This window comes from Aptenodytes patagonicus, chromosome 7, assembly GCF_965638725.1.
Source record: "Aptenodytes patagonicus chromosome 7, bAptPat1.pri.cur, whole genome shotgun sequence".
Classification (NCBI taxonomy): Eukaryota; Metazoa; Chordata; class Aves; order Sphenisciformes; family Spheniscidae; genus Aptenodytes; species Aptenodytes patagonicus.
Window position 1 is genome coordinate 10,925,982 of NC_134955.1, and position 13,181 is coordinate 10,939,162.

Sequence of the window (13,181 nt, forward strand, 5' to 3'; positions counted from 1 at the left end):
ACCCACATCAGTCTTAAGGCAGAATATCAGGCCTTACTTTCCAGAATCTCAAAATTAGAAGATGATACTCCTTCAGCCGCAGTCACAAAGCTGAAATGACTTCAGACTTTTCATTACATCCGTATTATTGACAATTATTTTTCTCCCTGCAATATGGAGAATTTGGATATGAAAAGTCTTCATTCCAAAAAAAAAAAACTTTGGTAAATTTTGTATTTATTTGATTTTGAGGGAACAAAAATTCATAAGTAAATGAAAAAGATGTAAGAAATAACTTTTATAATAGATTTCTTAATATATTCAAAGGTATTAACAAGCTGATTTACCTGGTTTGGGTTTTATATAGTGAACTAATAGTGAGAGAACACCTGAAAGTTTATCTTGTTCTTTTTTTCAGAAGTATACATTTTGAGAGCAGAGTTCAGTCAATGTCATTCAGTAGCAAAGTAGCTTTGCCTCTTCTACAAGTCTCTCCTCTTCATGGGTTGTGGAGTAAGCTTTTTGTGGAGTTATCTTCAGACAGCCGTGGACTGTAAATGCCAGGTTACCATTCTCTGATTTGAGTTAAAACAGTAGCTTCCTTTCACAGATCTAGTCTCAGTTTTTGTTTCTGCTTATCTTGCATGTTTTGTATAGGGCAGGTGGTTGGGAAAAGGAGGAACAGCTTAAAGTGTGCTCAGTATCTATTGAATTTAAAAAAAATTGCCCTTATCATTTAGATGAGTACAATTAAAGAATGTTACCCTGCTTAGATTTCGACTGATTTGGGTTGAGCTGCGCGATGCGTAGCTGCAATTGTGCTGAACTGTAGATATAACGTTCCCTGAGAATTCTAGTTTCAGGTCAATAACCTTGTCTCTATACAGTATATAAGAATTTTAATGCATGCTATTTCATTAGTCCTTGGTAAGCTGAAATCAATATGGGTTCTTGCACTTTTAAGCAATATACTGTATAAGAAACCATGCAAGGCAATCTCTTGGGGGGTTTCTTTTTTTGTTGTCACTTGAACTATATGTAACAAGAACCACAGGAAAAAAAACCCCAGCTCTTCAAAGAACATATTCACTAAAGTGCTCAGTGTGATTCAACATTGCCTTGAAGGCCAGGGCAAAAAATATCTTAAAAGTACAAGGGGAAAGAGGGGGGTACACAGAAGCATGATTGTACCCAGTCATTTGAGACAAATGTCAACAGCTTCACGCTACACAGGTCAGGTATTTATGTCATAATGCTTACATTAGAGAAAAATAATGTTTTCTTTCAGGATGAGGATGTATACAAGGTATAGAAGGATTAAATCACTGGCTACATTTACTATTAAAAAATAAATATAACAAGTACAACAAGATGAAGCACTACTTGCACTATCTTATTGTTTGTATCCCATGGACAAAAGTACTTCTATCTGTTGATGTTAAAATGAATCATGTAGCTTGATTTATAGAAGCAAAGTGAATTTAAACAAAAACACCTGCTGTTTATTGAACACTTTCAAGACCTTGGTTTTTGAGGAGGTAAAAAGTAGTTAACAGCAAGTAGAAAAGAGTGCTCTTTTATCTGATAATTCTATTTCAGCTTTGTACTAGCAAACTTGGACACTGTTACTTGAGCAGAGAGAGAAGACAGTTTTTATAGCTCTGAAAGGGTGTTTTACTATGATAGTAACTACTATAACATATAATATTTTTTTTTCATGAGAGTGATTTTTTGAATCCTTTTTGTTTGTTGTATCCCCAGCTATATTTATGCTATATCCTTTGGACGGTCATTCTCCAACAGACAAATGCATGGCTTGCATGTCTGAAGCAACTGAACTTTTGGCAACAAAGCTGTTTTTCTTGCATCAAGTGAGTGAGTTATATTCAAACGAACAGCATGCTTTTAAAGGTAGGTGGTGTGAAGTAGTGCTCTATAAATTCGCTTGCTACTGGGTAACTGGTGACTTCCCACTGTATAGTATGGGGTCACGGGAGAGCTGTCCCTGCAGACTCATTCTTGTGCACTGGGCCGTGTAGGTTTTGGGTGTCTTCACAGCAGTAATTTCAATAAATGTGCATGTGTTCTGAACATGGATCCAGTGTTCTAAAAGGGGATGTGAAAAAAGCCCGCTCCCAATTTCTTTGCACTGGAGGTAAATATCAAAAGGAATTTAAAGGAAAGAGAAGGGAACGCTAATGTGAGTCTGCAGGTGCAACACTTCAGATTGCATCTGTGATTCCCTATGTAAAGTCACTGTCCTATTGCTGCAACTTTTTTCTATTTATTAACCTCCTGAGAAAATGCTTTTCCAGAGTTAATGCATCAGATCAAATCTGGAATAGGCATTAAATTTTCTTTCAGTCAGTAAACAGTCACTTGATATTTCAAAACTTATTCTGGGAGTTTAGGGAATAAAAAATTTCATTTGAATTTGCAGATTTTCTTTTGTGAAGTATTGGAAGGCAATCTGTGGAAGCTGGTACTGTCCTGGTTGGAAGAGTCCCGTGATTTTTCTCGTGCTAGGGCTTTGGCTTGTTCCCAGAAATTTTTTTCTGTTTCTCATATATGGAAATATTTTCATCTACTCTCTTTGCATATTTTTAGAGATGAGGTTGGTTCACCATTGTCTTTTTCCCTGGAGGTCACAAATAGTCTAGGTGGTTTCTTAGAAAAAAAATTTAGTTCTTCTATACAGATATAATTTACTAGTTGGGACATTCAGATCATGCTTTCTGGTTTTTGTCAGTGTATGGGAAAATATGGGAATCCATAAATTGATAATTGAGAAAATTGTACGCCATCTTTGATGTTGGAAAGTAGAGAATGAATGACTTCATTTCCCTTGTGAAACTTGTCAATTCTGTAACGCAAGTGCTTTCCCTAAGTTACTCATACTACTTTGAGAAGAAGGATCAAGTAAGGACTTGAAAGGAGATTCAAATGGGACTTCAGTGACAAAAGCACCTCCCATTGGCATAAACAAACACAAACTTTTGGGAATAAGATAATCAATATGACAGTCAAATGCAATGAATTGCAAATGCAATTGATCATAAAGTATAAACTTAAGTCAATCATTTCTATACAGATTTATGAAGAACTTATAAAAAAAAGTGGAAGGGCTTTCTGATTTTAGGTTATTTCATTTGTGAAAGTGAGATGTATGAATTATTAATGTGTTCCTTAAGAAAGATAATTTTTTTCATGATGACTCCAATCTCAATGGTTCGAAAGCAATCAAGATTGTGTTGCTCATATCATACTCTTCCTCTATGTACTTTTCTGGGTTTTGAATTTCTTACTATTTTCTCTGTTTAGCATTCACAAATATTAAGTGTTTTTCCCAAACTGACTGCTGTAATGCAATCTGAAATAGTATTTTCTGTATCGGAATTATATAAAATAGCATATATATGTTTTCCAAGTGCCTTGCAATGAAATTTGTCTTTTCATTGTGCTCAGCGAGCATCAGAATTATTTTCCCTGCAGACAATCTTGAACGCAGAAGCTATAAAATCATGAATTCTCATAGCAATCCATTTACTGTTAATATTCTTCTTCTATACAGCTATACTTTGAAAAAACTTTCCTATTAGGTGATAATGGAAAAAAAAACCCAAACCCAAACAAAAAGTTGAAAATCAGCTGAAGTGTATTTAGAGACAGGTCAGTTTTTAGAAAGAAAATGATAAATTTTGGACAGGTTGGAAAATTAAAGGCAATGTGTGTACGTGGCGCATCTTTTGGTTTTTTGTTTGGCTTTTGGGTTTTTTGTTTGTTTGGCTTTTTTTCCCCTCGTTCATCACAGACTCTAGATCTGAGCATTAGTTATGTTCATCCTTTAATCCTACTGTCTGGCTTTGTTTATGTAAGATTTATTATATAGCCATGGTGGGTAGTTAAATTAAAAACAAAACTGACCCTCAGTCAGTGCAAGAATACCTAAGAACAGATTGCTTTACATAGGCAAGTTAAATTTATTCTCAATTCATTATGTAAGAGTTGGGCTCCACGTTCCCTGAGTCAACAGGAGACAGAAATTACTGCCATTGTATCTGCCTTTTTGCACTTAGCTCTCCAACGTATGAACAGCAAAACAAGGAGGAAGAGCAGCTGTGTACTTTTTCTATAAGTATTACCTTAAGATAGAAACTCACTTAATGACCATGTTTCATTGTCCAATTAATTAAAACACTATTATAATTGAATGTACTTAGTACTGACTGTATACAAATCTTACCCAGTAGGATTTTTGTTGGTCCCTGGTAACATTTAGTTTACAGAAAATAATTGATAGATACCAGAAGCATAGGGCTTGGGTGAACAAACATGAAAATCATAACATTGTGAGCGCTCCCACCTTTTTTTGGACACAAAACCAATTTTAATAGATATAAATTGTATTAGGGATTGAATGTATTTACCTTAAAATAATTGTTGATAGTACGGCTTGTTCTGTTAGGGCACTGTAGTTTGAGGCTGGGTTCCTGGTGCTTTTGGGCTTGTTTTTTTCCTTTATTTCATGAATGTGCTGAAGCAGACTGGAAATAACCAGATCGCCTAGTTGTCTGGACAGTGACTGAAGTAATAGTTGTGGAAATAACAGATGTTTTCACTCAGTGTGCGTTTTGTATTCTGTACTCATAGGGCAAGTATAGAAAAATTGTGGTGGGCTTGTCCTGATGTGCTGCTAGGAGATACAGATTAAATTCATCCTGGTTTAAAAGACCTACATGAGGTTTATTAATCTTTAAAATCCCACTTAAATCCTGTTTTAATGTCTTAAGCAGGATTTAAATGATGTCTAGTATAGGCCCTTTGTAGAGAGGGGAAAAAATGACCCTAATAGATTACTAGAAACATAATATTTTGCGATTTCATCAAGCCATATGTAACAGGATTTCAGGGCCACTGGTGAACTAACTTTTTGTGAAATCCTAACTGTATATTTTTTGAGTAAATATTGTTTCCACTTCATCAAAAAAACCAAAGGAAATCAAATGGTTAAGTGACCTAGCTTAGGGTCTTAAACAATGGATACTGCCAGCTCCATATATTCTCTGACTATTCCCTATGGCTCCCTACACATTTATTTCATTATGAAATGTTTTGTTTCATTTTAAAATAACGTTTTGGGAGGGGTTTTGTTGTTTGGATTTTTTTATTGCTGCTTGTGAAACACTCATGCAAGCAAAAGGCGAAGTAAATTAAAAAACACTGTAGGAGAAATGCTGAAATCAAAGTTGTACGAAATAACTTGTGTAAAAAATAAACTGGGGAATCCCCCGGCCCCAGCTCACTTGCTTTGATGCCTCTATCATTGATTGCATATTCATATAGTTGTTCATGAAAAATCTAGGTGGCAATGTCAGTTTTCAATTATTACATCTTTAACAGTGATGCAAAGAGGTTAAAAATCCTAGTGATGACTGTAAATCTGAGAGCAAAAATTTAGTGGAGTTCTACAGTTGTTCTGGGCTGTGGTATTAGTCGTATAGAGGAGGCGTAAGCTTATCCTGAAAATATGTTTTCATTAAAGTCATGTTTCTTTGCTCTGAGTGCAGCAGGTTTATGGGGTGATGTGGGGGTGTGTGGTCCTGTGGTTAGAGCAGGAGAATACAAGTACGACGGGAACTCTGACTCTGCACCAGCTCTGCCATTAACTCTCTTGTGTGATCCTGGGCAAACCACGGAACATCTGCTGTTCATTTTGCCCATTCATACTGGATAAAATGCTCATTTCGGAATGGGCCAAGAACCTTAATTAGCAGACATTTGATTTGCTTGAGATTCTCAGAGAAGAGATGCTATGGAAGTTTGAAAAATACACATAATTATTCACCTAGACTACAGAGTTTTGCCAATATCCCAGCACAGCTATGCAGTGAAAGATACTGCATTCTCTTGCTGTGTCAAGAGTAGGTGGTTTTGGCTTTCAAAGGCCAGAGTAGTGTCTAATTTACAGTTTTAAAAAATGAAGTACTAATTCACACATCTGTACAGTGTATTATTATTATAAACTATATTTAGGATAATATTGAGTATTTTTTGTCAGCTCACAGTTGGTTTATTACAAAGTAAGTCTGAATCTAATTCATTGCTGTCACAAGCTTTTTAAGGTGAGGTATGAGTGCAGGTTTTACTTAATTTCCCCCCTTGGGCAAAATATTTATGTTACTTAATTATGTGTAATAATTTTCTGTCTTTTTGCTTATCATCTTGGGAGCACTAACAAACAAATCAGGACATATGTTTGTCAGAAGCAGCATGGACTGACAGAAGAACAACAAATCAGTGGGTGGGGACATGCAGGAAATGTTCTTTTGAGGCTTTGTATTCAGAGAGATTTGAATTGCAAGACTGACTTTCTGCACCTGTGAAACCATTGCTGAAGTGATGAATCAAGCTTGAGGCGTAATTTAAGGGAGGGTAGTTTTAACGCAATGCAAAAGGCCTACTAGGAAAATTAGGTTTTGGGAGTCTCCAAAATAAATAAAAAAAATCTGTCAGAGTAGGTGGGCTTTTTTTTTTTTTCTCCCTCCATGAAGTATTCTGCTGAAGTGGAAAAAATACATTTAACCAAATGGTCATTTAGACATTACTTTGGTCAAAGCATAAAATAAGAGAGGAAGACAAAGTCATTACATCAGCAGAGAATGGATTAAATTTATTTGGTCTTTGCTAAATACAAACGTTGTGTGCATGGGGAAAGGGTTGCTGATACAAATTATTAAAATGTGATTGTAAAACACGTATTCTCCATAATTGCTTCTGTGTGCTAGTTAATAAGAAAAGTGTGTTGCTGATTGTCCTATAAAATTGGGCTCTAAATCATTAAAGTTTTAAATTTACAGGAGGTCTAACTTCTGCATGGGCTACCATTTGTAATATCTGTTTGCACCATGTGTAGCAATTGAAAGCAATTTGGATTTAGAAGGATTGCACTCTGTTACCCCTGTGACAACAAGAACCTACAGCTTCAATTAGTGGTCAAGCCACTATAGGAGGCATAGTACGTTATTGTGAGTAAACATAGGATAAAGTGTACCGTGTTTTGCCTTGAGGAGCTTAAAACTGAAAGATGGACTGACAAACCATGGGCAAGGTGTTAAGGTGCTGCAGGCAGTAGGTTAATATAAAATGCAGATGTGTTTGCAAGAATAAAATTGTTTTATTTTCTGTTTTGCTTTATCTTTTCAAGGGCAGTCATTCTATTGACGTTCAGGAGTTCCAGACCAGGACAAGAAGAAGAAGATGAGAGCGGGGATGTCAGGAAAAGCAAATGTTGAGAGAGGTGAGCATTTCATGATGTCATGGTTTAACCCCAGTCGTCAAGCAAGCACCACACAGCCGCTCGCTCACCCTCTCCCCCCACCCCCAGTGGGATGAGGGAGAGAATCGGAAGAGCAAAAGTAAGAAAACTCATGCGTTGAGATAAGAACAGTTTAATAATTGAAATGAATAATAAATTGTAATGAAAAGGAAAACAACAAAAAAGAGAGAGACGAACAAAACTCGGGAAAAACAAGTGACGCAACGGTTCACCACCTGCTGACTGATGCCCAGCCAGTCCCTGAGCAGCAATCACTGCTCCCCAGCAGTGGCCTGCTGGCCAGCTCCCCCTAGTTTCTATACTGAGCATGATGTCATATGGTATGGAATATCCCTTTGGCCAGTTTGGGTCAGCTGTCCTGGCTGTGTCCCCTCCCAGCTTCTTGTGCACCTTCTCGCTGGCAGAACATGGGAAGCTGAAAAGTCCTTGACTTAGTATAAGCACTGCTTAGCAACAACTAAAACATCGGTGTGTTATCACATTATTCTCATGCTAAGTCCAAAACACAGCACTATGCCAGCTACTAAGAGGAAAATTAACTCTATCCCAGGCAAAACTAGGACACATGAGCTCTTGTTGCCTGACATAGATGGCAGGGTCTTTTGCATTGCCCAGTCTAAATTAGTTAGACCAATATCAGTTCCTCAAAAGATCTGACAGCAGCCATAGGGTACGAAGGAGATCTGTGTTTATCCAGACAGACTTGTCCAAAACTAATCATTTGAAACCAACTTGACTTTCTCTGGGAAAATGTAGCAGGTGGCATGGATAACAGAGATCCGGCCAATACTATGTAAGGTTTTTCATACCATCTTGCATGCTTATCAAGCAGCATCTCATTTGTTATATGGACTTGCTGAGACGATTCTGAAATGCATATACTAGTTGGCTGGTAAAGCATATTCAAGAAATTGCTGTCAGTGATCCTCTATCAAATGCGAAAGTTGTTTTAATGGCTTTTATGCAGGACTTGCACTTTTGGGTCGAGTACAATTCCATGCTTTCCTTGCTGATAGGGATGGTAAAATAGAAAGGGTGCATATTGCATTGGCAGGTGACACTACACTACAACCAATTTGAAAAATGGGAATAGCTTTGAAAACTATGTAGCAAAAATAATATTGAGAAAATCTAAGAAAATTAATTAAGAAAAAATGTCAAATTATGCACTTAAGAAAGGAATAGTTAGATGGTCATTCTGTAGGAAAAAATGCATTGAAAGTTCCTAGGGCTTCTGGTGGATTGTGATGCAAATAGTGGTCAACATGATTTTTTGTAAAAATGACAAATGGGGATGTTTAAGTAGATCTATCATTTGTAGCAGATGTTAAGTAATCCTCCACTCCATTAAATGCTCTTACAGTTTCATCTGAACTACTGTGTTCTGTTATTAGCCTTAAGTGGCTAAAACAGTAGCAGGTTAAACATTAGGAAAAGTTTTGTTAACTCTAAGAGTAGTGTGGTACTGGAATGATTGCCAGGTTGTGGAGCTTCCACTGGAGATCTTCAGGAACTTGTTAGATCTTCCTTAGTTAGGTGTGAGTTGGCTGTACCTGAAAAGAAAGGGTGGGGGCAGCCCAATCGAAATCTTAAACCTCCTTCAGCCCTGTTTTCTGTGATTCTGTGTATCATTCATATACACATATGAAAACCCTGCTTTTGAGTTCTCTTATTATCCATTGTGCATGCTTAGCCCAGAGATTTGTGATTTTAGTGGAACGTAAAGTGAGAATTCTGCGTGCATTGCCAGAAGGCACTGATGTTTTGATGCTTCCATTCAGTAACGTTGTCTGAGAATCTTCTGAGGAATGGAATAACTACACACCTTGGACATCATATAAGTTTACTGACTCTGCATTTTACAAGCTGGATATATTTAATACAAAGCTCGGTTCATTATGGTACACCAAATTCATTTATAGGTTCTGTTACATCTAAGAACTTGCTAAGGGGCTCCTCCGTGGCTCCAGTCCATTGACAATCACAGCTTTGCTAGGGTGTGATGTTTGTTTGGGAGAAGTTGGAAGTGAACCAAAATCAACTCTAAAGTTGGGATTTTCTTAATACTGTGAAATATATTCCAGATAACTAAGACTTACTACATTTTGAGGAGGGGATAGTTTTGTGTCTAATTCCTGTGGAAAGGGAAGGGAAGTTCTCATTTTTTGCAACCTTCAGTGTAAATTTCCAGGTATTTGAACAAATACAGTCAAATAAGTAGTAGCTTTAAACTGTAATTTCACGCCTCCAGGATCATCTAGATCATCCTGGAAAAGGCACCTAATTTCAAAGAGCTACTTAAACAGCGGGAAGCTTTTGAGATATTTTCACATGATATCTCTAAGGTCAACCAAGAAACTCAAGCAAAGATCTCTGTAGAGAAAGAATACAAGGAAGGCCAAAATGTGAAAAACTGGTTGGATGATAGCTGAACTGTGTCTCTAGAGCTCTGTCTTGTGCCAGTGAAAGGTAACTGCTAAGAAATTGTGTTTAACAAGAAGCCAAAAATTCTTCTCTAGTTGTGTGTCAAGTTTTTAGGTGGAATTACATGAACCAGTTTGTCATTGGATCCCTACTGTATTCTCCCAACCTTCTCCATAATCCAGGCTATGAATTATAGATTATTTTATAGCCATTGTTTCAAAGAACTGCTTATCCCCTAATAATTACCTGCAAGCATCCTGATACATATTGAGTTCTAAAAAAATAAAAAATGTGCATAGATACGACCTGAAGAAGGCAGACCTTTGGACTGCTTTCATTCAGGTTACATAAGGTAATATTTTGTTGCATTATGTCAATTGTTAGGAAGCTTAGGATGACACCATTTCCTAGGGTGTCCTAATATAATTCTAAATGATTAATTAGAAGCTTGGGTTGAGATATAAGATTAAATACTTGTACCAGTACGGTCAGCTTTAATTTTGCTAACTGAAACTCTAATGGACTTCTATGTAAGGCCAGACATTCCCACCTCTAGCAAGAGTGGAAATGCAACTGGAATGCAGCTCTTCAGCAAGAGATAAAACAAAACCTAATTTCTTAAATCATGCTTAAGTTATATTTGCAAAATATGTCTAAACCACTGGACTGTTTCCCTTTTCATTTCATTACAAGATTTGAAGATTTTTGAGTGGTTTCTTTTGTTCCTTTTATCCCTTTACTTTTATAATAGCTAATACATAGTTAAAATGTCAAATTTCATCTTCTTTGTTATCACCATTGAAACTTTGGTAGAACTGAGTAAACGAATATACTGTGAACAAAGCTGCCTTTTGACCCAAGTTGTCGTTAGCTGTGTTCCCTGGATATTAACAAAAATAAATTAAATTTGCAGATATGTTAAATATTCCTTCCTGGTTCAGAATTCAAAGACTTTCCTATTGTTGCCCCAAAATGAGTAGACAAAAGCACCTCCAAACTGATTTCCCCCTCCCTTAGTCCTGGATCTAGCATGAGTTTGGTAGTATGTTGGATCAGCGTTCCGGCGGTGCTCACTTGTTATAGCCTGAAATGGTTCCTGGGATCTCTGGCATGCATAAAGGGCGATGGTAGGAGGAACTATCACAGCTGTTGTTTCCCTCTGCCGCCTATCTGCAGTTTGTGGTCTCATAATAGAAAGGGACATTTGTGTGGGGCCAGAAATCTAGCCCTGAGAGTATTCTTGCTTGTCATTGAATTTAGTATGTTCTCCCACTAAATTACAGGACACTGTAGAGCTGTGTGGGGCCGTGGGATCCTGCGGTTACACTCGGTACACTGTAGCGGTAGCCTCAATTTCCAGTGTGGAAAGCCAAAGAAAAGCCAAGCATGGGAAAATCAATGAAGAAACCTTTCATAGTTTATTGAGGCCTATTAAAGGGTGCAACGCAGAGGAGCCTTATGTAATTTCCTGTGTGGTTAATTTCTAATGGGAAAAATAAAAGAAGAAAGTTGACAGGCATGATATTTGAGTTACTTGTATCTTTTTTTCATTTGGCCAGCAAAAACTTCTAGATCAAGGATGTAACTTTCAAAGCAAGTATTTTACTGATTTATTTTTAATCATTTTTTTGTATACAAAATGTGATGGTTCTGGTCACGGGTTTTAGAGGTGACCTATCCAAGCAAAACTTTGGACGAGTGAATAAGCACACTTTTATGAATATGTACGTGGAGAGCAGCAGTGAGGAGCTGGATAAAAGAAATAGTTTTGAGAATAAGCAAGTCTGAAGCCACAAAAGTTATAGCTACAGTGGTGAAGTAATAGTTTACCCCCCTGAGGACATTACCTTATACTGAGAGAGGATTGTGTGCTGCTAATGACTGCTGTAAAAGGAACATCCTCATGGGAGGTGGGGCTCTGAAGCAAAATCTCTGATGTTGGAACCTCTGTTATACCGTTTGCTCTGCATCTCTGATGGGCTGTCTTCTGCCCTGCTGAGAGCCCTGACGTTGATAGTGTAATTTGGATGTTGTATGTCCCATCTCTATGCTTTTGATGCTTGGGGCATTAGAACAACATGTTTCTCCCCTACAAAAGTGGGCACTGGTGGTGGGGGGGAATCTTCCAAAACAGTTTTCTATGACACAAACAAAGCTCCCTTTCCCTGCCTAGTATTTTAAGTGAAACCCAACACTAGATGGGGGCGGGCAGGTATTCTTGTCATACTGAGGAAGAACAGCATGACAGCTTGAAAAGCACCACCATTCAGTCTTTCCCTCCCCCCAGCAATGACGGCACCTAGCCAAAGGGTTTTTTACAGTTATTAGTATTTTTCAGTGCTAAAAGCTAACTTGAGATTCCAGGCAGGTGTAATTCAAATACAATATTAAACCACACTAGAATATCTGTTCCAGAGTGCACCACTGCACAGTTTAAATAACCACTGAGGTAACACATCAGAAAGTCTACACTGCAGAAATACTAGTGATTTTTCAACTACTAGTAGTTAATTTGGCTGAATAGTTTTTACCAAACTGCCCCACAGAAATTATAATTAATAATTAAAATAACAATACTTCATGCTAGCAAAGACATTTTCAAATATCAAGATATTGATAATAACTATCAATTACACTTCATTAAGTGATTCTTGATTAATTCATCAGCTACATTAAGGTTCATTAAGCGATTCTTGCAGTAGCATTCAGAAATGTTATAATTATTTCTCTTTTAAATACAGGGAAACTGAGGTAGACAATTCAGGTGGTTTGCTAATGGCCATGTACAGCATTTACTCTATAACCAAAATTCAAGGCTAGGTTCCCAGGGCTTCTCTTCTGGTATTAAACCCACTGATTTGATACCTGTTTAAAACAAACAAACAAACAAACAAAAAAATCCCACACACAACAAACAGACAAAACCCAAATACACACCAACCCCGCCCCGCCCCCCCCCCCAAAAAAAAAAAACAAAACAACACCCAACCCACAAACAACAAAAAAACCATCTATCTTGTCTTATAAAATCTTCAATTTGACTGTACTGGCTACCCAAACAATGTCTGAAAATGATTCCATTTAAATAAATGTGTTTTAGAAAGGGCTTTGATACCTGATAGAAATTAAAACAAGAAACTCTTCTTTTTCAGACCAAGTTTTATTAGTCATGGTTTTGCCATTTGTAGGCTCTATGGTGTAAGTGTGTTTTACAACTGTTTCTTAGGCTGGAAATGCAACATCTTTTCTGTCAGGAACATTTCTGTAAAGCATGCATTTTGACCTTTCACAATTCATCACAGTAATGCATCCAATTTATTTGAAGATTTTTCAAAATCCCAGTGACTAGATAAAAGCACCCACCACAGAACTCGCCTCCACTTCGGTTGAATGACCTGCAGAACTGGTAGTATAAAACAGCTGAGAAACAGCATCCTAAATT